Source organism: Corvus hawaiiensis, chromosome 14 (genome assembly GCF_020740725.1).
Source record: "Corvus hawaiiensis isolate bCorHaw1 chromosome 14, bCorHaw1.pri.cur, whole genome shotgun sequence".
NCBI classification, from domain to species: Eukaryota; Metazoa; Chordata; class Aves; order Passeriformes; family Corvidae; genus Corvus; species Corvus hawaiiensis.
In genome coordinates, this window is record NC_063226.1 from 17,730,750 (window position 1) to 17,758,532 (window position 27,783).

General features: G+C 37.8%; 1 long non-coding RNA gene across 1 annotated transcript; it reads right to left on the reverse strand.

Moving 5' to 3' along the window:
* Positions 1 to 790: 790 nt before the first annotated feature.
* On the reverse strand, positions 791 to 21,418 carry LOC125332976. The gene is made up of 3 exons (XR_007206703.1): positions 21,298 to 21,418; positions 8,314 to 8,444; positions 791 to 894 (listed from the first exon to the last, which is right to left on the reverse strand). It is a non-coding gene; the product is annotated as an uncharacterized LOC125332976 (long non-coding RNA).
* Between the last annotated feature and the right edge of the window lie 6,365 nt (positions 21,419 to 27,783).

The window sequence follows — 27,783 nt, forward strand, 5'->3', positions numbered from 1 at the left end:
TAGCACCCAGACTTACAAACCTACAAGCTTGGGAACAGTGTCTTGAGTCTTGTTAGTGCTGATAGAGCAAGAAATAAAAAGGAGAAAATTGCAAGCCATCTGCTTCTTTATCAAATTTCTCTGCATATTCTGCACAGATATCTGTGCTTGAGCATGTTTATTCCAGTCAGGCAAATCACTGACACCCCATTTATATTAATTTCTGTAAATAGTAGACCCAGATGCCTGAGGCAGAAAGTAATATATGAATTTGTAATTATTTTAGGTCTCAAGTAGTCATAACTGTGAAGTGCTCTGTCCAGCAGAACAGATAGTGTAGGAAAGAAATATTCTGAACGTTTGTTGTCTTCTTTTTATTCCTCCTCCTCCTCCTCCAGGTGTCATATATGATATCCAGCTGCTATGCACACAGCTTCTTCCTTTGTCAGGGATCTGTGGCTTATGTCTACAATTTCAAAGGAAAAATGTGAAAAAATGTGTGATTGTTATTGGAAGCAGCATAGTTTGAAATAAATATTATACTTTTCACAGCACTTCAGGAAGCTTTTGTACACAGAGCCCCCAAATATCCATTTGTAAGTAATCCCAATTTGATCTTTTTCTGTCTGGAGTGCAAAATGGGAGATGAGGTTAATCATACCATCAGTAAAGCTCTGCTGTCATAGTTCAGCAGCACCAATTTCAAGTGTAAATAAACAGTATTTAGGTACTTCAAGAACATATAGTGAAATGAGAAGAGATCAAAAGAAGTTGTTTTTATTCTCACATTTTTATTAAATAGAAACCTGGCTTGCTTTCAGCTGTATGTCGAACAGTTCTGGACAGTGGATCTTTCTTGTCAAGCACTGGTGTGTTTGTACAGAAGTACATCCAGCACAGAGAAGCACTGCAGACCTAGAAGATAATAGATAAGAAGGGTAGGGAGGAAGAGGGGGAAACCTATCTTGGATGGGCATTTTGTGTCCATATCAGAAAGTTTGTCTCATATTTCTTGTCAGTTATGGTGCTTATCTTGAAACCATCTCCTAATTTCTGTTGAAAGAAGGCTTCCAAAATGAGAAAGGATGATAGAAAAAGGGAAGGGCATAAGATCTTCAGAATCAAAGTGGCAAAGTAGCACCGGTAAAATAAAACAGCTAGGGCTGATATTAATACACAAATAGCTGTTCCTCTAATCTTTTGAAGGCTCTCAGTGATTATGAGTCCCTATTATACCCTAAAATGAAATATCTCTCTATTTGACTTGCCTCCCTTTGCCTAGTCTCATCTTAGAGGTTTCAGTCATTGGAAAGCTTCTTTTCATTTTTATATGAAATTAAGCTGAGAGTTATGACCTTTTCATTTAAACTTCATATTTAATTTGGTGCCTTATGGTGAGCTGACAGAAAGCACCATGATAATTTCCTAACATCTAAATAGAGACCTTGGGGACCTTCTTTCATAGCAAAATAACTCCAAAACTCCCTGAGGCATAAAGGAAAAAATGTTTCTTCAAAACATTTAATACAGCTCTTAAATGTTTACTCTTTTCTCAACTGAACAACACTTCCATTTATTTTCTATAAATAACCTTCAGGGCCCAAAATTGCATTGTAGTATTTGTTAACTTGGCAATCCATCATTCTTTGTGCTTTATCTAACTTGCATTGTTTTACCTGCATTTTCTTTGACATGGTCAGTGTGTGAGCAACTTTAGCTGTGATAGTATATGCTGACATTTATGCTTTCAGCTCTAATTTTTTAGTACATGTCTTTAAAGCGTTTCAGATAAGACCTTGAACTCAAATAAAATGAAATAGAGTTTTCAGTTTATATTTGCTTATAAATTTACAGATTAATGTACAGAAAATGAAACATTCACGTTACAGCATGTCAACCAACAGCCTGTATCAAAATATTAAAATGAACGAAGAATTTGCCATTTGCCAAGCTCACTAAATGTGTTAATTTGTTTTGCTCACCTGGTTTTGTTGCTTTGGCAACATCTGCCCATTATCTGAAAACTATTTGGGGGGAAAAAAAACCAAAAAATCTGCAATCCTTCCACAGTTATCATGAACTCTTTCCCAGTGTGACCCTGATGATGCCAACTTACAGCAAAGGCTGCAATGAAAGTGCCACAACAAGGCAAAAGTACCCCATATGATGTTGCCAAGCACCTTGCATAAAGGATTTTTGACAGATGCCATAACACAGCATCCTGCAAAGGGGTGAGACACCAGAAGAGGCTGCTGAGAGATGCTCACAGGCCACAACCTCTTTAGCCTTAGTCATTGGGTTATAGACCACAAAGAAAAATGCACGCGCACTGTGGTTATTTTCTTAGAAAAAAAATACTGTCTATAACAAACAGAAATAGAAAAAAAATGCTGCAGGCAAATAAATAGACTTTAGGCGGTTGTGACCACACAAATTGAGTGTCACTTGTTGTCTGTCTGTCCCTTGGGCTCCTGCAGCCATGTGGCATTCTGGGGACAGGTAGTGAAGGGGGTTAGTGCTACTCCAGCTTGATCAATGAAGTAGAATGGAAAAGAGTTTTCTTTTAGTTATTCAATAGTTTGTTTCTAGGTTCTGTATCTTCAGCAGAGTTAGGTCTGGTCTGTTGTTGGGAATCGAGCAGATCACACAGGTAATATAATCTTCAGTGTGTGGGGGAATCCCCATGATGCCAATGCTGGCAGAAATGCTTCCACTTCTCATGACCTATTTTTCACTTCAGCACCGTGACTCATTTAGCTTTGGGCCTGGAAATGCTTGCATACCTTATGGGTAGAAATATGTACAGTGATTTCACTGATTTCCTCGGGACAGTTCTTAGGAGGGAAGTTATTCATGCCATTTATTGCAAGCTTACATTTTGGGGGTCTAATTTCACACTATAATGAACAACTAACTTGATTATTTCACCTTCTTCCCTACTGTTTTCTGGAGTTGTGATATTGTGTCAGGTATGAGCTGTTTACATCATGCTTGTGTGCTAATGCAGACTTGTTGTTTGCTATTTATACACGATAATTCCCTTTAGCATAGCAGATTATTCCTGTTAAGGTATGAAGATGTCACCAGTGTGCTTCAATAGGGATTCCCACACATCAGCAGCTTTACAGAAAATAAGAATCATCAGTCACAGAAAATAAGGACCAAGAGAAAACTTAGTCTACCACACCTACACTCATCTCCCTATGTGGCAATAAGCATTTTTAAGCTGTACAGAACACCACTGCCCACCCGGAATCTATTCCATGATGTTAAAGCCCAAAATATCACTCTGGGAGCCATGTCAGAACACTGAAACATCAGCCTGAAAAAAGAAACTTCCAATTATTAACTACATAAGATTACAGAATGCTGTCAGATTATAGCATAATTTTTAAATTTAGAGAGCAAACAAGAAAAAACACCTTCTTATTTTATCTGTTGTTGGGCTTCCCATAGGAGCAGCTGTCCAAGCCCCTCTCAGAATACCCCAGGTCCTCTGCCCAAGAATCCTTTCTGGTGGAGATCAGTCTATAAACAGAGCATTCCACACTTAGAAATAGAGACCTTTCCTTCCAATGTTTTATTTAAACTTGAAGAGGGTGTGTAAAGCTTTTCTGGGGAAAATAGGACTAGGGAATAGAGTTGATCAAGAAATGAAATAGCTAATTATGTTTTGGAGGCATGTTAGAAATTAAGTAAAGCTTATTGTTTGTCACCTCCATATACTACCTTTTCTTTTAAAGTCTTATGCTCTAAAAAGTGTGCTCTGAACATTTTATAATCATAGAAGCTTGGCTTGCTGCATTGCTTTGAACTAGGACACAGTTTAATTTTTTGCACAGTGGAACCTGTGAAGTTCTGTCTTGGCCATTCATGCTCAGAGTGTTAGTGTTGGTTAGAAGCTGCATATAAATTGTTTTACTCCTTTCCCAGACTGCAGACACAGTTCAGCTGTCATCACAAACTTTTACATTATCCAATAAAAAAAAGGGATCTTTTCAACTTGCAAATTATGTTGTAAAGAGTTTTATCACACAGTATCACAAGGTAGGAAGCTCTTGAGATAAACTTTAGATGATTTTCTCTCTCAAAACAAATGTTTATGTGTCCCAGAGGGCTCTCTCATCTGGGGCCAGAAGTAATTTTTGACAACTACTTTTCTTCTAACAAATATCCATTTCCCTATCAGGCCTTAGATAAAAGCATTCCTGGGTGTGGCAAAGGCTTTTCACAAAAGCTAATCTTGACAGGTGATTTGTGGTGAGTTGATTTGAGTTGTTCTAAGTTGGACTTCTCTCCATGACCGTGCTCTTAAACATAGTGGCCTCAAAAGTCTTTGTGAATGCCCAACACAACTTGAAAAAGATTTTATGTTCTTAGAGTGGCCAGCAGCCTAGAAAAGCCATCTAGGGTGTGAAAATGTGCCAGTCCTGCATCATTCTCCCGTTTCAGACATTATTGCTTCAGCCTGTGGAATGTCTTCTCCATTTCTAGACGTCTTTATGCATAGAGTTCTGCTTTAATCCTGAGAGTGGTATGGAAATATCACCACTCTGCACCTCAGAGTCTTGAATGATAAAGGGACTAACTTGGTAAACAAATTCCTAACAGAATACAGACCTGTACGTAAACTTTAATTTCAATAGATTTTGAATCAGACTCTTGCAGATGGGTTAGTGTGCACTATTCCCCAGTTATTTATCCCTAAAAATGCCCAGTTTTACAGAACAAAGACCTCATTCTTTCAAAAAGCGCACTTCACCTGCATTCTACGAACATTTGAGAGAAATGCAGGTTGGGAAACTGAAAACCAGACAATTCAACATCTATTAATAATGCTACAGGACTATTTATATCTAACCTGAATGCTGCACTTCTGTAGCAATTTATTTTAATTTGAATTCAGCTTACTGCACTTGGCAAGTTTCTGTGAATTTGCAATGCACACATATAAAATTGGATAAAAACGGCTATTTTGGAGTAGTAAAATATACTGGCCATATGAGATGAAAATTTTTCTTTAAGCCAGGTAAGAATTAGTGGGAGTTGTAGCCCTGGAAAAGACTACACAGGAGTTAGATTTTATGGTCATTTTTCCCAGAAGAAGACATTGTTATTAAATTTTGCTGATCGGAGCCAGCAGTTTGCTACAGATCAGGTTACAATCATTTATGTGTTTATGGGCCGACAAAACTCAGAAGTTAAACACTCCATTAAGTTACAGGGCAAGGTTCTCACATGGTGAAATAATGTGAGTGCATTAGTTTGCATCCATTTAGGGAAATTAGGTGTCTGAGTCCCTGGCATCTAACTTCAGAATAGGGACTTAAAATATGCTATTCCAACACCTTCAGATTCTAAGCTCATTTCAAGCACTCCAGCAAACCTAGCTGCCTTTAAAATTAATTCTGTACCAAAAATCATAAAAATAAATTTTATTGTTTTGAATTTTTTCAGCTAAAATCTGATGCACAATTTCTTTTTTCTAAAGTTTAATTTCCTACCTGACGCTCGCATCCTGTTGGACTCTGGATTTGCTTTTAGAAGGCTCTAGTTAAATCATGACTTTCAACTCTTCTTTCCATTTGACTGGACTCTGGAAACAGTGGTTCAGTAGTGAAATAGAGATTTATTTTTTTTCCCCAGAGCATAGAAACTATATCTTGGGACTAGTGATGTTAAGAATCTTTGCTGTCTAAAGCCTCTCTATGACACGAACTGCTGAAGGAGTTAGTCAAACATCCACTTGGGATTCTTGAAGGGCCTGTGAAACCATGAAGGGATAACAACTCCAAGAATATTGTCAAATTCTGTGCATCATGGAAACAATAAGAATTTTGCTTTTCCAGGCCAGAACAATGACTGAAATATTTCCATTTGGTTTAACAGATTTTTCCATGTGTCTCTCAGGATACTGTAGTCAAAACTACCATAAAAAATATGTGCAAGACTAGCCACTGAGGGCTAGAAAATGTAATTTGTACCCATTTGTGCAAAGTATACTACGTGATATGCTGCAGCTCAGCATTATCCAACAGGATCCTGAGGCATTGCTGGACATGTTGATCTTCTTGACAGTGGCCCTCCAAAATTACTTGGATAATTACCTTAAGCCTTGAAGATCCCATGTTTTCATCTTTCCAGGGACTAGGGTAATCCTGCAGGATTCTTAGCAGAAGGAAATTCAGCAACTGTGTCCGCTGTAATCTCTAACTATACCATAACATTATATAGGGAAGTATAACTTTTCCAGTATAGAATAAAATTTGGCTGTTTGTCTTTTAATTACCTCCTCCCCCAGACCCAAACCACCTTCTAAAATGTACTCTTGAAAATAACTGGGCACTTGTAAATGATGATACTTATTTACACATATAATCTATTTTCTTACTTTTAATTGAAAAGGACAATATGAAGGACAATTGAAAGGACAGTATCTTGTCTGATCATTCAAAGAGCAAAACTATTGCAGTTTGCCATGAAAGAAAATGTTTTGGCAGCCTTTGGGCTTGTCTGACAGCAACTAACATGATCTGCAGCAAGCTACCATGATGATATGTTGCATTGACAGGCTGATAATCAAGGAGTGAAAACATCTGATAATCAAACCTCTTTGGAAAATGCCACAAAGGCATGTAGACATCATGTGTTTCTCCTCAAAATAAAAAATAAAAAAAGAAAATAACAGGCATTTGAGTCTTGACACACTTACTTTAGACAGTAAATATTTCTAGCACATTGTTTTTCAAAAAGTTTCCACCCGCGCTCAGAAGCACACTGCAAAATTTGGTATTCAAATGCTTGCTTCCTATGGGTAAATGAAGCTAGTAATTGAAATATAAACGTTTTGTCATGTAGGACTTTCTGGGTTTTTAGGCAAGAGGCTGTTCCATTATTCCAGCATAATAACCCTGAGGAGAAAACCACAACAGTGTGTCTGAAAATTTGCAAGTCCCTCAATGCTCTAAAATGTACCAGGTACTTGAGACTGCCACTATGTTTCTCAGGGCTAATTTTTCCTAATAAAAATAAGTCTCTGTGAATGTTAGTGGAGTTTAAAACACAATACTGTGTGGAGGGAATGTTTAGGATTTTAGACTTGTGGTACTGCTGCCTTTGTAACTGAATAATGACATTGCCACGTATAAAGGTTAAGAGGGCTCTTTACACTCTTTTATCTTGAAATCTGTGAGGGGGTTTGGGCCATTCACTCCTCGCTGATGATTATTTCTGCAGTTTTGGAGCAGCTTTGTACTAGGCAATTGGATCCATAAACTGCTATTGAATCAAACTCCAAAACAGATAAATTTAGTGGTGCCAGGTGGTCTGAACTCATGGAGCCAGTGGAACTGCAGCATCCATGACAGTAGCACTCATTCCTGCAGGGAGGGTTCATTCTGTGTCTCCACTTGCCAACAGCTCAATAGGTGTTGAGCTACCAGGACATGTCATCATGGCTTTGGTATATTTATTCTTCATCTGACTTGTCTGTGATTGGTGTGTGGATACATTTATCATTAGCAGAAATGTTCTTTAGTGGGACTTTACTGATGTAATCCTAAAAAAAAATCTTTATTTTTGTAATATCCAGCTAAAAATAATATTGTCAACATTTTGGGGGAAGAAAGATTATGTACACTCTCAACAATAAAATATTGGTTTTAGATAATGAGGAATACTGTTTTAAAGTAGTTCAAACAGATTAGATGTGTTTAGCAAAAGGATCTTTCTCTATTTTTCCCTATTACATGTTTAAGAAATTGGTTTGATCATGGATAAGACTCAGAAAAGAATGTTTGCAGTGATCTCTTTATAGAACACCCAACAGTAGCAAATTTCTATTATTGACAAGTTAGGTTTTAAATACTACTATGTAATAAATATTCATGTCACATACCCTTTCTTCTATCCTTAGGTACATTTTTAAATCCCAAAGGATCACTGCAAATATATTCTCCCTTATATTCTTTCCTCTTTCCTTTTCCCAAATTCATTCAACACCTGACATTTATTCTATCCTTATCCCTAAGAATTTTTCTTTCATTATTGACTGAATCATATTCATGTTCATATTCATATTTGTATTCTTAACATATGTTCTAATATAAAATAACTAATAAAATAATACAAGAATTCTAATCATGATAAATAAATTCTGCTAAAAGAAGTGCCTAGGTCTCATGGTTGGTGTGTCATCTTGTACACCCTGTGAGAAGCACTGCACAGATGCTGTGTTCAGGCCTTGCAAAACAAATCATTCCATGAATAATGAAAGAAAATGGATGCCAGGAAGAAAAAGGTATCTGGACATAAAAGGGGGAGTGTAAGCATTACCAATATGAGGAAGACTTCTGGAGAGGATTTTAGTGCCTTGCACATGGTGGTGAACAGACTGCATTTCTTCTTGGAGCAGATTGTGAATTTCATTCCATGCATTCAGCCCCCAGGGCATAAGATGCTCGTACCTATAGGAGGGGGAAATGGGTATAAAACTCAAACTGCAGCCAGAGGACTGGGGATCTTGTGACAATTCCTGAACTTACTTTGGAATAGTTTTTCAAAGACTGTGTCCTTTTTGTTCAATTTTGGGGGTTTTTGTTTTGATTTTTGGGTTTTGGGGGTTTTTTTGATGAAGATTTTTTTTTTTTTTTTTAAATGAAGATTTCAGGCTAAAGAAAGACTGACAAGTAGAGATTAGGCTCGGGGCCATGTTGGCCAGGATCATCAGGCTTCTGGATACTGGCTTGTGTTTCCAACTGTAGAACTGGTCTGGGAATTGTGCATGAAAAATTCTGCCAAAAATTTTTTGAATCTTTACTCATTTTAATAAGCTGTGTATAGAAAATGAAAAGAAGCATGAAGCTCACCCACTTAAAAAAAGATGTACTTTGCTGAAATTTCTGCTGGAAGAAAAGAAAAAAAAATGTTTTCCTTAGCTATATTTTTTTTAAAAAACTGCATGTGTGTTTATATAGATGCCTTTAAATTATGAAAATATTGTGATCCATGTAAATCACATCTAAGTACAATAGATCTTTCCATGCTATGTCTAGATACAGGCACAATTTATTTCTTTCCATTTGTGTCATGCACAGGCTCTTCACGACCCTCCTCAGTCACCACTCTACAATATCTCTTTTAGAGGGAAACTTGTTTTTATACCAGGTAAATTATTATGACAAAAACCAGCATATGCCATTCAATTAATAAGAAAATTATTTATTAAAACCAGCCAGATTAAAATTACCATCTTATTCTCCCAAAGATTAAGTTTCAGAAAGGAGCTGCCCTTACTTTACCATTTCCAGTCTAGTTTTTTCCACCCTTTTGTTCCTCCATATTCTCCATACACCAGACCACTTCACAGCTGAAATTCTAGTCCAGTGGGGAAAAAAAATGACATATAAGAACAATGTCAGCTCTTACACCTCTAAGCCTTTGGTAATTCATATACATTGACAACGTATGTGATGTTCCACAGAAGAAAAAAATAATGGAAAAATCTCATAGACGTTGGTAAAGAGACCTTGGAGTTCCTGAGGTTATAAAGAAACCTGTATGAGTTGTTTTTCTTGGTGTCTCATTGTTAAATATTTTTCTTTTTCAGTACAAAAGACAGTTCTAGCGCAGTGGAAGAGACCAAATAAGAGGACCAAGGGAAATATTTGTTGCAGAGATCTGTAGAACAGAGTGCAAGAGTTGGGAGCAAATGGACAGGTAAGTCTGAGAAAGGTGCAGCAATAAAATCTCCTGATTTATGACCTTCTGGTTTAAAGAAGTAAATAAATAACAAATAAACAGGCCAAAAAAAAAAAAAAGTGGAATAAGTGTTTAGGGACACTGTACAGGATTAATTTCCTTTCCCTGTTCCACATTATGTCTTCCAAAATACAGCCAACTTTTTTCTGTTTTCTCTGAAAGGTAAAGATAGTCCCTATGCCTTTCAACAAGACCATATTTTGTCTCTTTCCCTTTTCCTGCTGCCCTGCAAATGGGAGGTACGGGCCAGCTGTGAGAAACAAAATGTTCTGAAATTAGGAAAAAAACCCATACAGCAATTCACACAGCTTTTGTGAAAGGAGCATCGAAATCCTGCAATTTACTTACTGCAACTTTAGCAGCAATTAATACTAACATTTAGACGCTGAATATTAGCTGTTTTCTGGCAGACTGAGCTGTAACTATATTTTCTAGGAATGCTGTTTTCCTTCCAGTAGATGGATTTCATTCCTTTGAAAACCACCACAGTGCTTTTAAGACACGAAGTGCAGACAGTATTCTAATATATTCCTGTACAAAACAAACAGCCACCAGAGCAGGCACTGAAGTCACCGTGGGATGAGGTGGATCACAGGTCTCAGCTGCTCACAATGACCTGTCAGGAGCACAGAATTCCTGGCTCCGTCGATGCTGATGTGTCTGATAGCAAACGGTGCCTCTCAGCAGTTTACCAGCACTGAAAAAGAGAGGGTAATGTGGGCAGGGAGAAAGAGCAAAGGGAAGATATTGCTGCAATAATCTCCCTAGCTGGTGGTTTTCCAGGAAGTGCCTGTTCTCCTGGGGTTTTTCATGGGGCTTCTCTGGCAAACCCCCAGAGCACAGGTACACAGGCACCTTGCTGCTTTCTTGGCAGCTCACGGGATTTTGTGGCACATCCAGTCTTTGAGAGACCAGAGTGAGGCATATTGGCTGGAGGCTGCAGTCCCCAGGTTATGTGAAGGAAAGAACTTTGCATGATGGTATATTAAAGTGTAAGCATCTATCATGTTATTTTTAACAATAATAATCTGTTCAATGTGTCGTCAGTATTTCCTCCTGCTGCACAACTCCTGATTCCGAAACTATGCCAAAGCAGCATGGCTGTCCTCTGGATATAAAGACCTATCTCCAAAATACAGAGAGAAATCTCTCTTAGATGTCCAGTGTTTTAGAAAACTAAATTCTGCTCCCTGTAGTTACAGCTGAACCTTTCTAGTTGCTGTGTCAGTTCTGTCAACCTCTTGGCCTTAATAACTGCTCTTGTGCACCTCAAAGTATGAGGAGACCACGCTAACACTCTGTATGTTTTCCAATATTAAAAATTTTCCAAAATCTGAAACCTGTAAGTGAACAAAAGAATTGTTTACAGTTGGATTCTGAAGAGTTTAGTCTTTGTAAACAGCATCCAAAGAACCTTACAACATATTATTTGCTCAACTAGAATATTTTGGGGTTGCCCAGGAAAATGCAGTGATAGATGGAGTAACACTGCCAGTAGTAGAAAGTATGTGGGACTAGGATATGCACAAACAAGATCCAGACTTGATACAAGGTATTTATAGTGAGTTAATTAATTTTTATTATCTTTAATTATAGCAGTTCTAGATTGCTTGTCCAAAGAGCAAGAACTGAGTGATATTTGTCCTTTATTTTGTATGCCTTGCACAACTGTGGTCTTTATTTACCTTATTGCATGAGCAATCAAGGTTGCAACCTAGCTGTCATACAATGATTGTGATAATTTTCAACATCTGTGTTTATCTGTAAAATTTTGGTGTACAATATATCAAAGTGTATTTATATGAGCTCTAATCAAAAGTTACAGTTTATGCAACTTTTCTGTGAGGTGTATTTATTTCAAAGTCTTTAAATAATATTAATGCCACTAGGAATTAGAAAGGTAATGGACATCAGTATTATTTAAACTGTTGCATTTTCCTCTGCTGTGTCTCAGTGGGAATGCTGAGTGCCACACAAGAGCTATAATTGAGAAATCCCTTGCTCTCTGTGACTCTGATTGCTATTATGATTGGAATAATTTGCATTTTTATGAAGATACTATTCTGTCTTCAGGCATCCATGACTGTGCTTGATGTTTTGAAGATCATTTGAAAAGACACATAGAAATTATTTCCTTTTAGTGGAATGGCTCTTTACTTGCAAGCAAAAACAAATTATTTGGTTCAAAGGAAATAAAGAAAGTCTCATAAGTATCCGAAGAAGGAGCTGTTGGTAAACAATATCTCCAGAAAATTATTCCTCCTCAAATGCCTGCGAAGACACTTTACTAAAACCTTCTCTTGCAGACACACTAAGACCCTTGAAGTCTTACCAAGCAATAAAATTACTGGTAGGGTTAGACCCTTCCATAGCAGTGGGTCACTTCATCTCTCTGTTCTCCCTGGAAGTGCCTAATAAAGAACTCGTGGATTTTTTCACTTCGGAAGCCTGAGGCTCTGACCATGTGGCCTACACCTGGTTAACATACAGGTTTAGGTTCTGGCTTAATAGAAGCAATGAATTAGTGGTACCACCCTGCAACTGCCATTCTCTGTTGTCAGGAAAACCCCTTTGTAAGAAAGCAGACTGAAACCATACAGCTGAGGCTTTGGTATCCCTTTCACCCCTCTAGATTCACAGTGAGCAATATTTTGTTCTGCACTCAGACTATGTTGAAAAGAGAATGATTAAACTTGAGAGAAGTTTGATCGTTGTCTGTGACTACATGCTAAAATATGGCTCTCCATTACCCTGCAACCATAGGTACTTGTACAGAGGAAATCATGTGGCAATGGAAATTACACACCTCTGACTAATGGTAAACATTATTTACAGACTTTTTCAATTTCATTATTGACCACCTTGGAGCCTGCAAAGTAACAGACTCAAAACAGCCAATGTAGACCAGCTGGCACTTTTCTGTTGTCTTTAAAGCTAGTATTAGAGACCTAAAAATTCCCAGGTATTTCATGTGATCTGAGAGTTTTATGCATAACCATAATAATTTCTGTTGGGCCTTTCTCTTTCTTTTCACAGAGGAAAAAACTAAGACCTCACTCATGTAGAAAGAACTCTTCTTCTAATGCTGCCTCAGAGCTTTCTTAATGTAATATGCATCCCAGATTAATGTCTTAATATTGCTTTAACCAAGCTAACTTGTGAATTAAGTGTGTGGATTACAGAGAATCAGTTAATTTAACTGCAGTGTCCAAATGCAGTGTCCATTCTAAGCTTTGAGTGCATCAGACTTACCAAAAGAAACTGCATAGCTGTGAATTGGCAATATTCACCACCTTAACCTCTCTCACAGAGGCACCCCAAATCATGATTAATCAAAATTCATGCATGAATTTAAGGCACAAAGCACTCTTGGCACTAAAGGCTCTAAGACATTTTCTGAGAAACTAGAACCAAGTACATTGGTTCATCTATAGTGAAGTCTTCAGGCACATAATAGACTAAATGACACTCTTTTTCCCCCCACTAATTTTATTACAGCGTTGTTCTTCATGCCCTGTATAATTAAAATTCTGTCATCATCTCCATTATGAACCTCCATTTTTGCTGGTTTATAACCTTGTCCATAATTTACTCTGAAAGGGAGGCTGTGGTATGGGATTTTGTCACAATCAGGGGTTCTTCTTGTACTGACTAAAAATAAACGCTAAGATTTTCAGGAGTGATTAATCAATTGCATCCCTCTGGTTTAAACTGGTAAAAGGGTTATGAATCTCCAAGGGTGAGCAGAAGAATCTGTCTTTTCTGCAAAACAAACCTCGCTGGGCACCCATTTTCAAATTGTTGCTCTTGTCTAGTGAACAAAATAAGTTTGTTCCCTTTTTTTGAAACTCAGGCATCAGCAGAAATTCAGTATTTGGTGTCAGATGCTCACTGCAGTGTTCTGATACAAAGGACCTTCCTCTTTCCAAGTAGAATTTGCCATCCTTGGCTTCTTGTTTTCTTGCACTTAAAAGCAAGTGCATTGTCTGAGGGAAAATACATCACAGGCATAGCAGTTAATTTAAATATGAAACACTAGTATTTAACTTTCCTTCTGCAGGTATAGATGCACAGATTAAAGACTTCCTAAATGCATACTCACACAAACAGATAGAAATGTTATGAAGATACAGTCTGGCTATTTTATGATTGTTTCTTGCACAACTACTGATTTTGTAATTGTGTATTGCAAAGCCTTATAATGATTTGATAGAACTGCAATTGGTCCTTGTAGGCCTGGTTTTTACAATTTTCTTAGGCAATGAAATCTGAAACTATTATGCAAAGGACACAATCTACTTGAGCATGATCTACATGATCATGACAAGCTATAAAATGTCCATTCTTCTGTAGACCACGACATTTTAAAATGTTTTTGTTTTTCTGGTTTTCTGTTACTGTGTTTACCCTCCCATATCTCAAAAACACTAAATGGTGCCATTACTTTAAATCACAGCTCCAAGTCATCCCTTTTCTAATGGGAATTGAGCTAGATCCAAGATAGCAGTATTCCTATTCTTCAGAGAGATTGACCGGGTCAGTTCAGCTTCATACCTTTCTTAAACCCATTCAGTTGCTTTACTATCCTTCAGCCTCAAATCAGTAGTTTTCCTGAAATCTGGGCCACAGCAGATCACAAATGATTGCTATGGCCATAACTATTTTCTGTGAAAGTAACAGAGGGGAAACAGGGAGAATTGTGAGGAAAAGATGGAGAAATAAAGGAAGGGAACCTGTCCTGTTCTCTAGTCCTCCCTGCATTTGAGTGGAGGAAATTCATACCCATTTGAATGTCCTCACTGCTGCTGACATAATCTGCTTTGCTGAATATCATGGAGAGTTGCAAGAAGGGCAGATATACCAGGCAAAGAAGCATCAGCTAAGGAGAGTCATATTTAGATTTGCTGTTAATTCAACTGAGCACTTGAAGATGTGTCTGGGTCACCCAGTTTTGAGAGGTAGGTGTGCAAGTGTTCAACATTTGGCACACATTTTCCTGAATATGTGGGGCTTTTTTACAAGGTTTTTGAGCATTTATGGCTTAAGAACTGCTTAAATGCTTTTTTTGAGTTGGCACTGGAATGAAAAAGCAGTCACAGAGAAGCTGTGAATTAAAATAAAATACCTGCCTTGTTGAAAGGGAGTCCTTGAGTTCTCGGTCCTGTGCTGAACTGGGATGTGCACTGTCCATCCTGTCATACCCCTGCACTCTGACAGCGGGGGGAAAGGCTCACAGGGAGGTCACTGAAATAGGGGAGCAGTAGGACACTATTCTGTGTGCCTGGCAAAAGAGGGGTGGCTGGTTAGGAAAGATGGAGCAACACCTACAAAGAGTTTAATGTTAGGTACATTTGGTCACCTGCCTCTGGCTGCCACTCCAAAAGGATCCTAAGCAATGCAGGCATTGATTTCAGTCTATGGCTCTTGCAGATGAGAAAGTCTCAGGCACATTTTTAGCAGAAACATAAAAATGCTGACATCTTTTTTCTTTCTTGACTGCTCCATATATTATGCTGCTAATAGATGCCTCTCTTGAATTTCAGACAGTAAAAATAATTACCACAATTTCTCTTTTGCCTCTCCCCCTTCCCTTCTGATGGCTTCTGAGTCTCTTTGAATGAAGGCTTGGCTGCATAACCAGGCCTGCATAAATCACATCAGCCCCTGTGTCTGTGTATGGAATAGCAGCACATGCAGGTCTCCTACGCACAAGAGAGGATTAAGAACAGATTAAGCACATTGATTCTGCCATTCCCCCAGTGTGTGCTTCATCTAACTATTCTGCTATACACTTGGCACATTTGTGATTAAAGCCTGTGTACACAGATGAACATATTGTAAGCAGATAGAAAGAAAGCAGCTATTAAAATTAGTTTGAATTACTTCTCTTGCTTGCAAAAAATAACCAACTGACTCGTCTCCAAATCAGATCATTTATCTTGAATTCTAGAAGCAATCAGAAGTATTTCTAAATATCTTGTCTTCCCAAACAAGGAATTTGAAGGAAAGACCCCTGTAAGAAGCGCAAGGAAGACAAAATGAGAAAGGGAAATTATTCCTTCTGGGACTAAAAACTCAAATTTGGTGATCAAAGGCAGGTCTTTCAATGTGTTTATTCTGTAAGATTTTCAGTCTGTGGGAGTACAGGGAGCTCAGCATCCCACAGGATGTTCCAAATCAGTCAGGATTAGCCCTCTGGGTCTAGAAGAGTGATTGTAGTTCCTATTATTGTAGGAAGATGGTCTAGAATTACAAAATTTAAATTTTCTTTGTTGCCACTCTGACATTGAACAGACAATACTAATATTTTCCTACCATGTAGATCACCAGCTTGAAAATTTGTCCTTGGGTAGTGAGCTGGCCTAAATTCCAGATCCTAACAATACTGTGGATAATGGTAAAATTAAATTTTCATTTTACTGCTATCCTCCAATATAATCCTGACATTATCAGCAGCATGCCTCTGTGGCATGAAGGGTAACTGCATTCTGGCTCCATTTATAAGAATGCAGTAAGGTGAGCAAAGCAAGGGCTTATTCTCCTCCATTCAGCACTTGGGAGCCTGCATCTGATGCAATGCCTGGGTTGGGGCTTCCCAGCCCAAGGAATTGGCGTCCCAGGTGGACATCAGATGTCAATGGTTCAGGGTCATTAGCAGCCTCACTTCATTTCAACATGAATCAAACTCCAGGTTCCTTTGTTTTGAGTGCTCAGGCCAGATGAGCACCAGAGATCACTTCCTACCCAAACTGTTGTGAAGCTTTTGTTCTCATTTACGCTGTCTGTCAACCAAAACTTGTGGCCATTTAATTATTGCAATATTAAAGGAAAATGTCTTCATACTGTGGTCTAGGACCTTTTCCCAGTTATTTTTCTCTGTTTGTTTCCTACCTTAAGTCTCCTTTCACGATCTCTCTACAAAGTATTGAAAACACAAGGACAACTAATAATCTATAAAGGGCAGAATAAATTAATAGACTTTTTTTCAGGAAAATAATTACAGATTGTTTTCATATTTCTAATTGTGTTATTAGTTTTCAAATTTAAGGTCATAGGATTTTTATTTATTGAGTGAGAGGTTGTTTGGGGATTTTTCTTTTAATTTGTTGGTTTGGGGTTTTTTTCTGCCAAATGCTATCTTCTGACATTAAAGAAAAGTACTAGGAATATTACGTTTCCATCACTTCAATTGTTTTATACCTCTTCAACCTAACTGCCATTTCTTTTTGCTTCAAGTGCCAGCTATTAAATACACTGGCAATTGGACTGTAAATTCTGTCAGTGGGAGCCCTTTTGCAGACAAATATGCTATCCAGGTGCTCCAGAAATTTATTGTTCAGTGCGAATTATTAAAACCAGAAAGTTGCTTTATTACTTTGACAGTCTTGTATTTGAAGTTGTTAATACCCAGAAAGAAAATGCAAAAGAGCTTTAAAATGGAGTTACGTGGTACAAAATAAATTCTAAACCTGACCAGATGGGATATTTGGGAGGTGACCATTTTAAATGCCCCTTTCCCTGTTGTTTTAAGAGTTTAATGGGCTGGAGAAGATAGCTAAAGTGATTGACAGAAGTATCAACATCAGAGAATATATCCACATCCTCCTGTACTACATCAATCCTACAGAATTAGCAATGGTAATTCAGCTTTTAGTTGTGATTCCCAGAAGGCTGTAGCAAAACACTTTAGTGAGTGCTGTGTATATGAAAAATAGAAGAAAATAAAATTACTGAGATTTCTATATAGGCACTATGAACATTGTGTAAGCATTGGTTGCCTCCCAAAAAATAGGAAAACAGCAGTGAATTTGAATGGCTACATTTAAATCTGATTTTTAGCCTTTTTCTTTAACACATAAGGAAGTTCAAGTATTAAATAAAAATGAACCTTGTCTCTCCATCTGAACTGAGACTCAGAATAACAATAGAAAGCCCACATGAATTCATTAGGAAGGAGGCTGAGTAAAACTTCCTGACAAAATAGACACTCTTCACCCTGTATCTTTCTAATATATTCAATGAACAGTTGCAACTAAAAGATAAGTGTAGGCTTATCCCAAAATTGGTTTTTAATTGTTATCCTCCTCTTCTCACATACCTTAGCGCTCCTTTTTTATTGTCTCCTTACTGTGTTGTTCACATAAACAGGAACTAAAAAATGAAGACACACACCTTCTTGAGCTGTGTTGTACCAAATGGTGCTCTTTCTTCCTGAAAAAAGCATTTATACTGAAAAGCATCTTTTTTTTCTTCACCTTAGCTCATAAAACCTCTATGCACTTGGTTAATATGACCTTTAGTGAAGTGACTAAGGAGAGGAGAGTGGTGAGGACAGGGACTAGGAGGAAATAGCAGGAAACATAGCTAAGGACTGCAGCTATGTGTGAAGCTTCCAGGTCCTTTCATGTTTTATTCTACTTAAGAAATGCTCAGCCCCTCTATTAAAATTCTTATATGCACCACAGCACTAAAATGGTTGTGGTACTTTGAAGTTTGTCTTAATTAATATGACTATAATTTGTTTCCAAGCAAATACCAGCATTGACAGCTAAAGCTACCATAGAGAGCAATATCTAGAAGATGCTTTGAGACACCTTTTTTTGTTACTCTTTTAATCCTTCTAAAAAGAATCTTCTGATCACCCCAAATTACAGGCTTCAGAAAGTAAAATTTCTTAATTTCTTGATGGCTAATCTTTTTCCTCGGCTTTCAAACCATAATAAGGTTTTATTTATAAATTACCCTATCTTGTCTGAGTGGTAAAAGCAGAAGAAGAGCCTCATGTGCCCTTATGTGGATTCTGCAGCACACCCAATCAAGACATCGTTTGCACACTCTTTCTTATAAAATCTTACCTTACAGCTCTAAATTAAATGACCAGCACTTAAAAAAACAATAAAGGAAGCTTTCAAATTATGCTGATTAAGCTGACAGGCTTGCTTATTATATTGTTTTGACGATATTTTTATTTAAAGAGTCCTGCAAGGCAGCACTTCCTAGGGAGCAGTCAGGACGCTGGTGTCTGGAGACAGCCATTAGAACACAGCACTGCAACGTGCTGAGGGCCGAACTACCTCCACAGCACAGAAAAGGAACTGTGACTCAGCCCTAGCTCCTTCCTGGCTACTTTTAGCTTAGGGGAAGAGTGTAAATTAGTTCCTCTTATTGTCCTTCCTGGAGCTGATTTTTGTCCCTTTTTGGTAAGCAGTCTGGGATGGCAGTTTATTGCTGCCATAAACAAGTGCTTCTCAGCTGACAGAAAATACTCCTTCACTGAACACAAAGTAGCCCGTTTCTAATGTAAGTTTCCATGAAAAGAAAGTTTTTAAAAGAATTCATATTTAATTTCCCTTGGCTGTTTTACTAATAATGCCATTTGATTGAGTAAATAGACGCCTTCAAATTTTTCATTGAAACTGAAGAAGCTTTCCTTCCACAGCATGTATTTAATAACTGTTCTGCCCCCTTAAGATGTCATTTAGTGTCATTTACAATCTGCTGCTCAAATCCCCTGGAAATAGTAAAGCAGGGGTTGGATATTTACTTTTCACTGGTTTTAAATAAAGCCTTGTTTAATCCCTAAGTGAAAGACTCTGCCTTCTCCTTGAGGAAAAGGAGCTGATAATAACTGTGAATGTGTAACTTCTGTGTCACTTAAAAAGATCTTCACTACTTGCCTTGGCACCTTCACCATTCCTCTTGCTGTAGGTGTGTAACGGATGTGGAAAAACATTTTCCAGTCAGCCAGACTGCCACATGATTTGACTGCAAGTAATCTAAACCAAAGATACTTAGTTTTTGTGGCAGCAGATAGCAACCACCACAAACGAGCAGCTCTTTAATGTGTGTATGTTTTGAGCTAAGTCTCGCACCCCAGGAAGATCAGAACACAGTCAGTGGCCCAGATCGATTAAACACGTTTCATTTGGAAGAGGTGTCACAGTGCCTCTCCTTTCCCAGCCTAACAGAACAGTTGGCAACCTTTCAGTGACATAAAGAGATCTTTTGAAACCCATACGCCCACATAAACTCCCAACATCTTTGATTTAAAGGAATCATGTTATAAAAGAGAATAGGGTACACATGGCTTCATAATACTTTCCCTCTGATTCCTCTTACTCCAAAACAATTCCATCTGCAAATACATTTTGATAACTAACACATTTTTGTATTACCTCAAGCAGAGGGGAACCAGCATTCTTTATGACCTTGGATTTGCTTTTTGGCACTTACTTTACTGAGGAAATGCTCATTAGAACTCCAGTCAACTCGTCCCACTCTTCCCCAGCCTAAAGTCATTAAACTTTAACACAGGGGCACATTTCCCAGAAACAGTATTATGACCAAATATCCAATTTAGATTGAAAATAGAAGAGCTGGATTCAAAAATTCATGTTAAAGAAACCTCAGCATGAAACGATAGCCAATAAGAAAAGTAATTTACTAAAATTAGCCAAGACCCCGTATGCATCTGCATTCAGTGGCTGATTTTACAAGTACCAAAATGCTCACAGAAAGAGAGCCATAGCTACAATGCAAAATAACCCTGTCCCATGGAGACTGAGTAAAAGCAGGAGGATTTGTTTGTGTGTGTGGGCCCAAAATCATAATTTAGGGACAGCTCCAGCTGGCTTTGAAGTGTTTCACATCCAAGCAGTGGAAGGCATGCCTATATTTATTATATTATTTACTTTTATATAGCTGTGTCCTGGAGTGCTCTACAGAGTGGCTATAAAGAGTAAACGGATAGAGTTAAAAAAATTAATATTAGTGGGATGAAGAGAATTAAGAACTGTCAACAGGGGAGGAGGCAAGGATATGTTTAGGAATGGGTTAGAGAGTCAATGAGGTGGAAAGAAAGAGGGAGGCTACTTTCAGCTAGCACATGTCGAGAAGGAATGAACTAACAGCACCAAGAGTTCTTACGTGGCAAAACAGATAAACAGAAAATACAGAATAAAGGGAGGATATACATGGAGGCAGACCCTGGGAGAAATAGGAGAATCACCTCAGAGGATTTTGGAAACAAAAGGTTAAAGCTGAGTAGGGTTTGGTATTTCTCTGAAGCTTTCTCTTAAAAGAACTGCTCTTAAGAAGCACCTTCTTTAAACACACCGAGGCCACATCCTGATCTAATTTTCACTTCTTCTCATGTGTAATTTCCACTTAAACTCATGGAATTCTATGCTTAAAAAATATCAAAACTAGATCTGGCACCTCTATGAAGCCACTGGAAATATTTTCAATTTATAAAACTGAGACTGCAATCATCTGTTGACTTGTTTCTCAAGGAAAAGGAAACAAAACATCTAAAAACTTTATTGATAGTCAAGAAGAAATGAGTAAAAAAAGGCAAAAGTAAAGCAGTCTCTTTTAAGTAATTCTTTCATTGATTTATGTTCATTCCTGAAGCCTCCATTATCTGTCAATTCAGATGATTTTTGTAAGCGTTTCTGTATGCAAATAACAGTGAGTAGAAACCCCAATGCCAGTATTACTAAGCAAACAACTAAAGGCCAAGCTAAAAGCAAACTCTTCCCAAGTTTGTCTTTTGTGTACCTTTAGGTTTGAAGCCTTAGGAGGGAGGCTGGAGCCCGGGTGTCTGGAGGAATTCATGTGATGAGCAGTGGTGCTTCTGTCACTCTCACAAACTTGCCAGCTAACTGTCAGGTCACTTCAGGGCTTGCATCAGCCTTCTTGCCTCAAAATAAAATATGGATCTTGATAACCTAGCCAGTTCCTCTCATCAGGGCATATATAACCTTTAAACCCACATATTAACTGTGTGGCAACATGCTTTAGAATTTTCTTCTAAGCATTGTAATTAAAAAACATTCAGCACATGTTTAATCTGACATAACACGTTCAGCAAAGTACAACAGTATAGACACATCTGTAAATTTGCATACCAAAATAGTCTAAAAATACTTGTATAAAAGACAAAAGGTAGCTTTTGAATACATGACCCAGTCCTAGCTTCAATTACACGTTTCAGCCCAGGGTATTATGGTCTTGTTTTTAGCTACATGTGTGTGACTGCCTAATTACAAAGCAATGCTGTTAAACAAATGGCCTGATTCTAGCATTCACAAAGGGCCACGTGAGGATTACCACTGTTAAACAGAATGGAACTGTGCTGGTGCAAAAGCTTCTTGGAATAAGAATCTTGCTCAAATTTTATTTTGTCTGCTTCTCTGCATCTGGAAGAAAAATATGGTAAAATCCAGGTTGGCAATCTCAAATTGGTTTTTGAGGTATATGTCATTAATTTAATGGTTAAAATATAATTCTTGACGGCAGGGAGCAGATGATGATAGTGTAGTTAGGCCTGCCAGTCTGTTACATGGAATGTCTAACAAATGGTTGCTTCAGTATAAACAGGATGATACCACAAATTTGCACAATCATATGTGTGCAGAACTGATGAAGTTCATAAGGTGTGTGTTAAATGATTTATTAGTTTAAAAGATGCAAAAAAATTGTATTACTGTGACAGTGTATAGTAACCTAGACATCTGAATGCCAGGTTTTCATCTGACAACCTCTGATCTAAGGAATAATTGTGCCTAATGAAATGTATTCTTGAGATGGACATCTAATTATCTGACCCAAGAGAGGATCTCAGCATAGCTATAAATGCAAATCATCCTCTTTCCTGAGAACCTGGCAAAATAAAGTACATTGCAAATATTTAAATAAAGAGTTTGGGGGTTTTCTTTCCCATGTGTTTTATCTTTTCACTTTCATCTGTAAGGTATCCAGTTTTGACTGCAGCATATCTGGAGTTCCTTTATTATTCATGAATATCAGTGAGTTGAGAGTATCTCTGGGGAGGGAGGGAGAGAATCAATAGCCTAACATTTGAAGTACGTCTTTCACTCTGGAGATTACAGGGGATGACTCACAGCAGGTGAAGCACATGGTTAATGTCTGGCAGCCCAGAGCATTTTTTATTACCTGAGCTCTCATCAGAGTGTGGGAGGGAGCATTATGCACCAGGGCCATCTACAACATGCACCCAGCCTTCAGACCATGATTTTTCCTTCATGAGGACTAAAACCTGGATGCCTCGTGATCCCAGGGCTGTTCCAGTTCTGCTGCAAGAGGTTCATGGCAAGTAGAAATCTGAAAACTCTCCCAGGGACCTCTGGATTGTTTCAGTTTACCTGTCTGTTTTTTCTGAAGCACCACTGGGCTTATTCTTTTGATTTCCACCCTAAATTGGCAGTCTTCAAGATCTATTTAAACATGTTACTTGGAGATTTCAAGATAAAAAGCAGGGGCCTACTGCAAGGCCTGGTAAAGTCAGCATGAATCCTTCCAGTAATGTCAATGAACTTCAGATCAGGACCTAAAAATATTATTCCTACCTACACTTTCTTTTTATCAAAGGGCTTCTTCAAGCAAAACACTTTGGCTTGTGCATAATTTTAAGTATATATAAGTCTTTAAACTCTTGCAGGTTGAACTCATTGTGCTTGGTATGGCATTTACTCCTTTCTGTTCCATGGTTTGGTGAACTACTGGGGCTGTGTTTGAAGGAGATGGTTTGAAGTAGCTCCTTGTGTACAAGCATTCATTTGTCCATACACTAATAGACTTACAGCTCAAGTGCTACTTTTTGAGCTTCTTATGAATTTTCTCAGTACCAGGATTATGAAAGTGTTGACTCTTGAGATTATTGGCAGAAAAGGGAGATAAAGTTCAAAAATCACTTTAAGAGATTTAAATATAAATGTCCATAGAGGGGTATATTATTTATCATTGAAAAGAAGTAAAAACAGGTTTCATTTTAAATAGGAAGTAAATTTTTAATGGGTATTCTTTGCAGTAGAGCTTATTCTTAATAACTGAAAAGAAAATTACATTCTGATGATTTAGCTTTTTTTTTTCCCCCTGATGACTGTGATCAATGAAGCTGCTTTTTAAATAAGATATGCTTAATAAAAGCTTCATGTCAAGAATGAGCTGATGTCAATGGCATTGGTGTCATTGTTTTTCTAGATGATCAAAACTTTCTGACAGATGAAAAATGTTTACAAGGTTTCAGTAGGAACTCAGGTACAGAGTTTTTCAAAGTCTAGACAGATTTTGATGCTGAATATATTATGAAACAACAGGTGTGATTTTGAGCTGTTCTTTAATGGCAGTTCAACTTTAAAAATGAACATTTCAATTTATTTAGTTAATCCAGTGTTTTAATAGAGTATATATTAGTGAAGACAAGTGAATATGAAGCTTCCACACTGAAAGTGGTACATGGTATTATTACATTGCCAATATTTCTAATTAAAATAGCAGATTATTTAGCAGTCACTGGAAAATAAGTATATTCTTATCTCTGCATGGTAAATCTCATGATACCTCTGCAACAGACAGGAAAATTAATGCAAGTATTTGTAATGTTTCCAGAGAAAATCAGAGGCAGAGCCCTCAACAGCTACCAGAAATATTTCCAGAATATGCTTCTGTATATTCTAACAGGAATAGAACAATATCTTCCCAGTTTATATCCATAGTTAAAACATGTAAGCAAGATATATAGAACCAATTTTCCAAAAAATGTCAGTCATAGTCCAGCAAAAAAATGTTTTCTGATTTAAATAGATGTGCTCATGTAATACCAGAGGGCATTCTTTACACTGAGTGCCCATGAAATTGTCAAATGTTTTGAGTAACTTCTTTGAACATAAATCCTCTGTCAGTGCTCTAACTGGCTACAGTTGTACCTCAAGCTAATAGCACTCTTGCCCACAAATGGACTGAATGAAAAATATATTAAAGGACATTATAAAGTCCAACTTTTAATTTAGTTTCTTTGGATGACTCATGATAATTTGAAGTCTTTAAATCACAAGTAGATAGCATTCTAAAAGACATTATAGCTCAACAATTATGAGCACAAAGAAAGAACTCCTGGGTGATGTTCTTTGGCCTGTGGGAGGCATGAAGCTGGAGTAGATGATGGTAATTGCTCCTTTAGCTGCCACATCTATGAATCTAAAGTACCTTTTCCACAATCCTGAGAGGAAGGAAGAATAGATGGTCATCAAGGAAGAGTGGTTTCTGTTAATGCAGCCTTCCAGCTACCACTCCTGACAGCAGCTCTCTGTACAGAGATCACCATTCTGCTCTTACATCAAGCAAGGAAGTGATTAAAAACTTTTAGAAACACTTGTATAAGGTGATATTCAAGATATTGACTTTAGCTAAATGATAGTTAGGGTAGGTTACACCCCAATACCACTCAATCTTTTCATTTTACAGCTCATCCTAAAAGTTGTCTTGCTAAAGGAAGCAGGCTTTATAGCGCTGGTGATTTATTCAAAGGAGCTCATTCTCAGTCCCTTGGGCCTGTTTTCAAGCATATTTCCCTAACCAATTCCATGTTTCATGTTTTTCATTCCATTTCAAATCTTTCTCTCTCTTTACATGTCTTATCAGGAAAGGATCAAATTTTCTCACCTTGAAACAAGCTTGTTTTACCCTTTGGAGCAATCATGGGAGACAAAGATGCATCATTTAGATATTCTTACAAGTGATCAGGAAGGTTATTGCCAGATCAGCTGCCACTGCAGATTTCTCTTCAAATGCAATCCTAATTCAAAAAAGAAGGGACTCCCTGACCTCTGTAAAATTAATAATGTCCAAAATCCACTTAGAAACTCCTCAGTCTTCATGTAGGGGTTTCTCAGATTTCAGCCTTTCTAGAAAATAAGGTAATATTCAATTTCCTTCCTCCCACTCCAAAGATTTAAGAATTTAAGAATTTAAGAATTTAAGAATTTAAATCTTTGGAGATTAATGTGAAACCATCTTGAAGTCATTCCATTTCAGTCCTATCTGAATTTCTGCCTCTGGTTTCTAAACTGCAGTGCACTTCTTAACCTTCACTTCCTGAATTTCTCACTTTATTATGGATCAAGTATCCCAAAAAAATGTGCCATTAAAAAGCATAATTATTTCAGGTGATGGATATGTGGCTGTTGCAGCTACATGAAGTTCTAGACAGTATCCCTGCTGTAGAGCTTCACTGCCAGGGAATTCATGTTTTAGGAAACATGGATGCAGTGATGGCGTATATAGCCACATTTCTAACTCTTGCTTGTGAGTATAATTTTTATTTAAGGATATTTAACTTTTTATTATAGCTATATCCATTCTAGCATAATTTCCTCCTTTCCTTTTGTGTCCCTTACTCAAAACATTCTGTAGGAAATTTTGTATAATCCCCCGTTTCTCTCTGCTCCATTGAAAACTGTCTTCCTCCCAGCATCTCACAATAAGTCCTACATCCCTTTAGGCAGTAATCTCTTTTCATTTTCCTGGTGTTCTGGAAATAATTTCATTACTTGGTCCACCTTGGTTATCCTGAGACAACCATTCTGCTCAGGACATCACTGTGTGGCCCATGCAGGTGTTCTTCATTCCCCATCTCCCTTGGCTTTCTCCAGCTGTGGTCAGTTCCAGCACCTGTGCCTTGCCTTTGTGTTTAATACGATTAAAGACTGTAGTTGGATAACCCAACATCAAGCAAATTTAATTTAGTATTCCAGGCAAAGCTCAGGGGAAGGATGGAGATGTGGGATGTGGCATTAGCAATGATAATGAAGGAGGAAGGGAGTAAGCAGTGGGAGAGGTTTGTTGTGTAGGTGGGAAGTCGTATTGATGTTTTTTCTCATCCTGTAACAACAGGAACTGAGGCAACTGCCAAGAGGCACCTAATGCCCCTTTCTGGCAGCCCAAGCAGAAAGACAAGAGGTTCACAGCTTGATTCCTTGCTTTTGGCAGCTCAAAAATGATAAATGAAACAGAAGTGCTCTGGAAAACAGCAAAGGCATAATTAGGCATCATTTACCCATGGCAGACAGGGGTGGTGTATACTTGTAGGCTTACAGTACACTACATTTCTTTATTAACCCTTTGTCCCTTCTGGAAAGTTTAAGTTGCTTTTATTCTGCTTGGGTACCACAGTGAGGAGACAGTCTTATTTTGTAAGTGACTCAAGTGGGTTTGAATAACCGCTCAGTTAATAGTTTGGAAACATCCTGGCAGGTTTTGAATTGTTTATTGTTTTTCTCTTTTGGTGATGCACAAATAGCTTGAAGTCTTTGAAGGAAGTATGATGAGCCCATCAGCTGTGGAAGCAAAATACTGGAGATTCAGTCCTTGCCTTGCTCCTTCAGCTGGGGAGATAAGAAAAATCTCTTTTGCCAGGAGATAAGTGAAGCGGTGCAAATGGGTGACTGCTCAGCTGACAAGTGAAATTCAGTGCAGGATCTTTTCTGTCAGAAGCTGAGGAAATGGCTGTGGCAGTTTGCCTTCTCAGTGATTTGTGGCTGCCCTCCATTGCATCCTGGCCAGCAAAGCAGCACCAGCACTCCCTGTTGCAGTGTAAGGTAAGTCAAACCTTGCTTCAGCTGTCAAGGAAAGCTGCTTAAAATAGCCCTGTTGGTTGTACACTGCAACAGCTGAGGAGCTGTTCCCCTGACTCAGCTGAACACAACGTGCTGGGGAGAAGGTTGGAGCTTCTCAGATCAGTGGAGATCTGAGCTTCTCCAGGCCAGTGGAAGACAAAACACTCTTCTTTCAGATTTGTCTCACCTGCAGATAATAGATTCTCTGAACTTTTTTTTTTTTTGTGGAAGACTAGTAGGATTTTCACTCTGTGTTATTTGATATGACTTGTGGTATTTATTATACCTAAAAAAAAGTGATTTATTTATTCAAAAAATATAATTTATTGATTTGGAAAATTAGAAACAAATCTACCTAACTAAGGAAGGAAAAAAAATAAAAGTGATTTAGAAGTTTTTATTTGTAATCTAAATACAGATTTGAGAATTACTTTTTTTCTTTAGCCACTTCATTATCCTAGATATCTTGGAAGAAAAAAAAAGAGCATAGCTGCACCTTTTTCTGACCTCCCTATAGTAAAATGGCAGTCTCCCAACAACCATCAAATTGCAAACAAAGGTGAACAAGTAGTTCTTTAGCTGCCAGGCAGCTGATTTCAGGATGCTAAGTAACCTTGGAGAGACACCA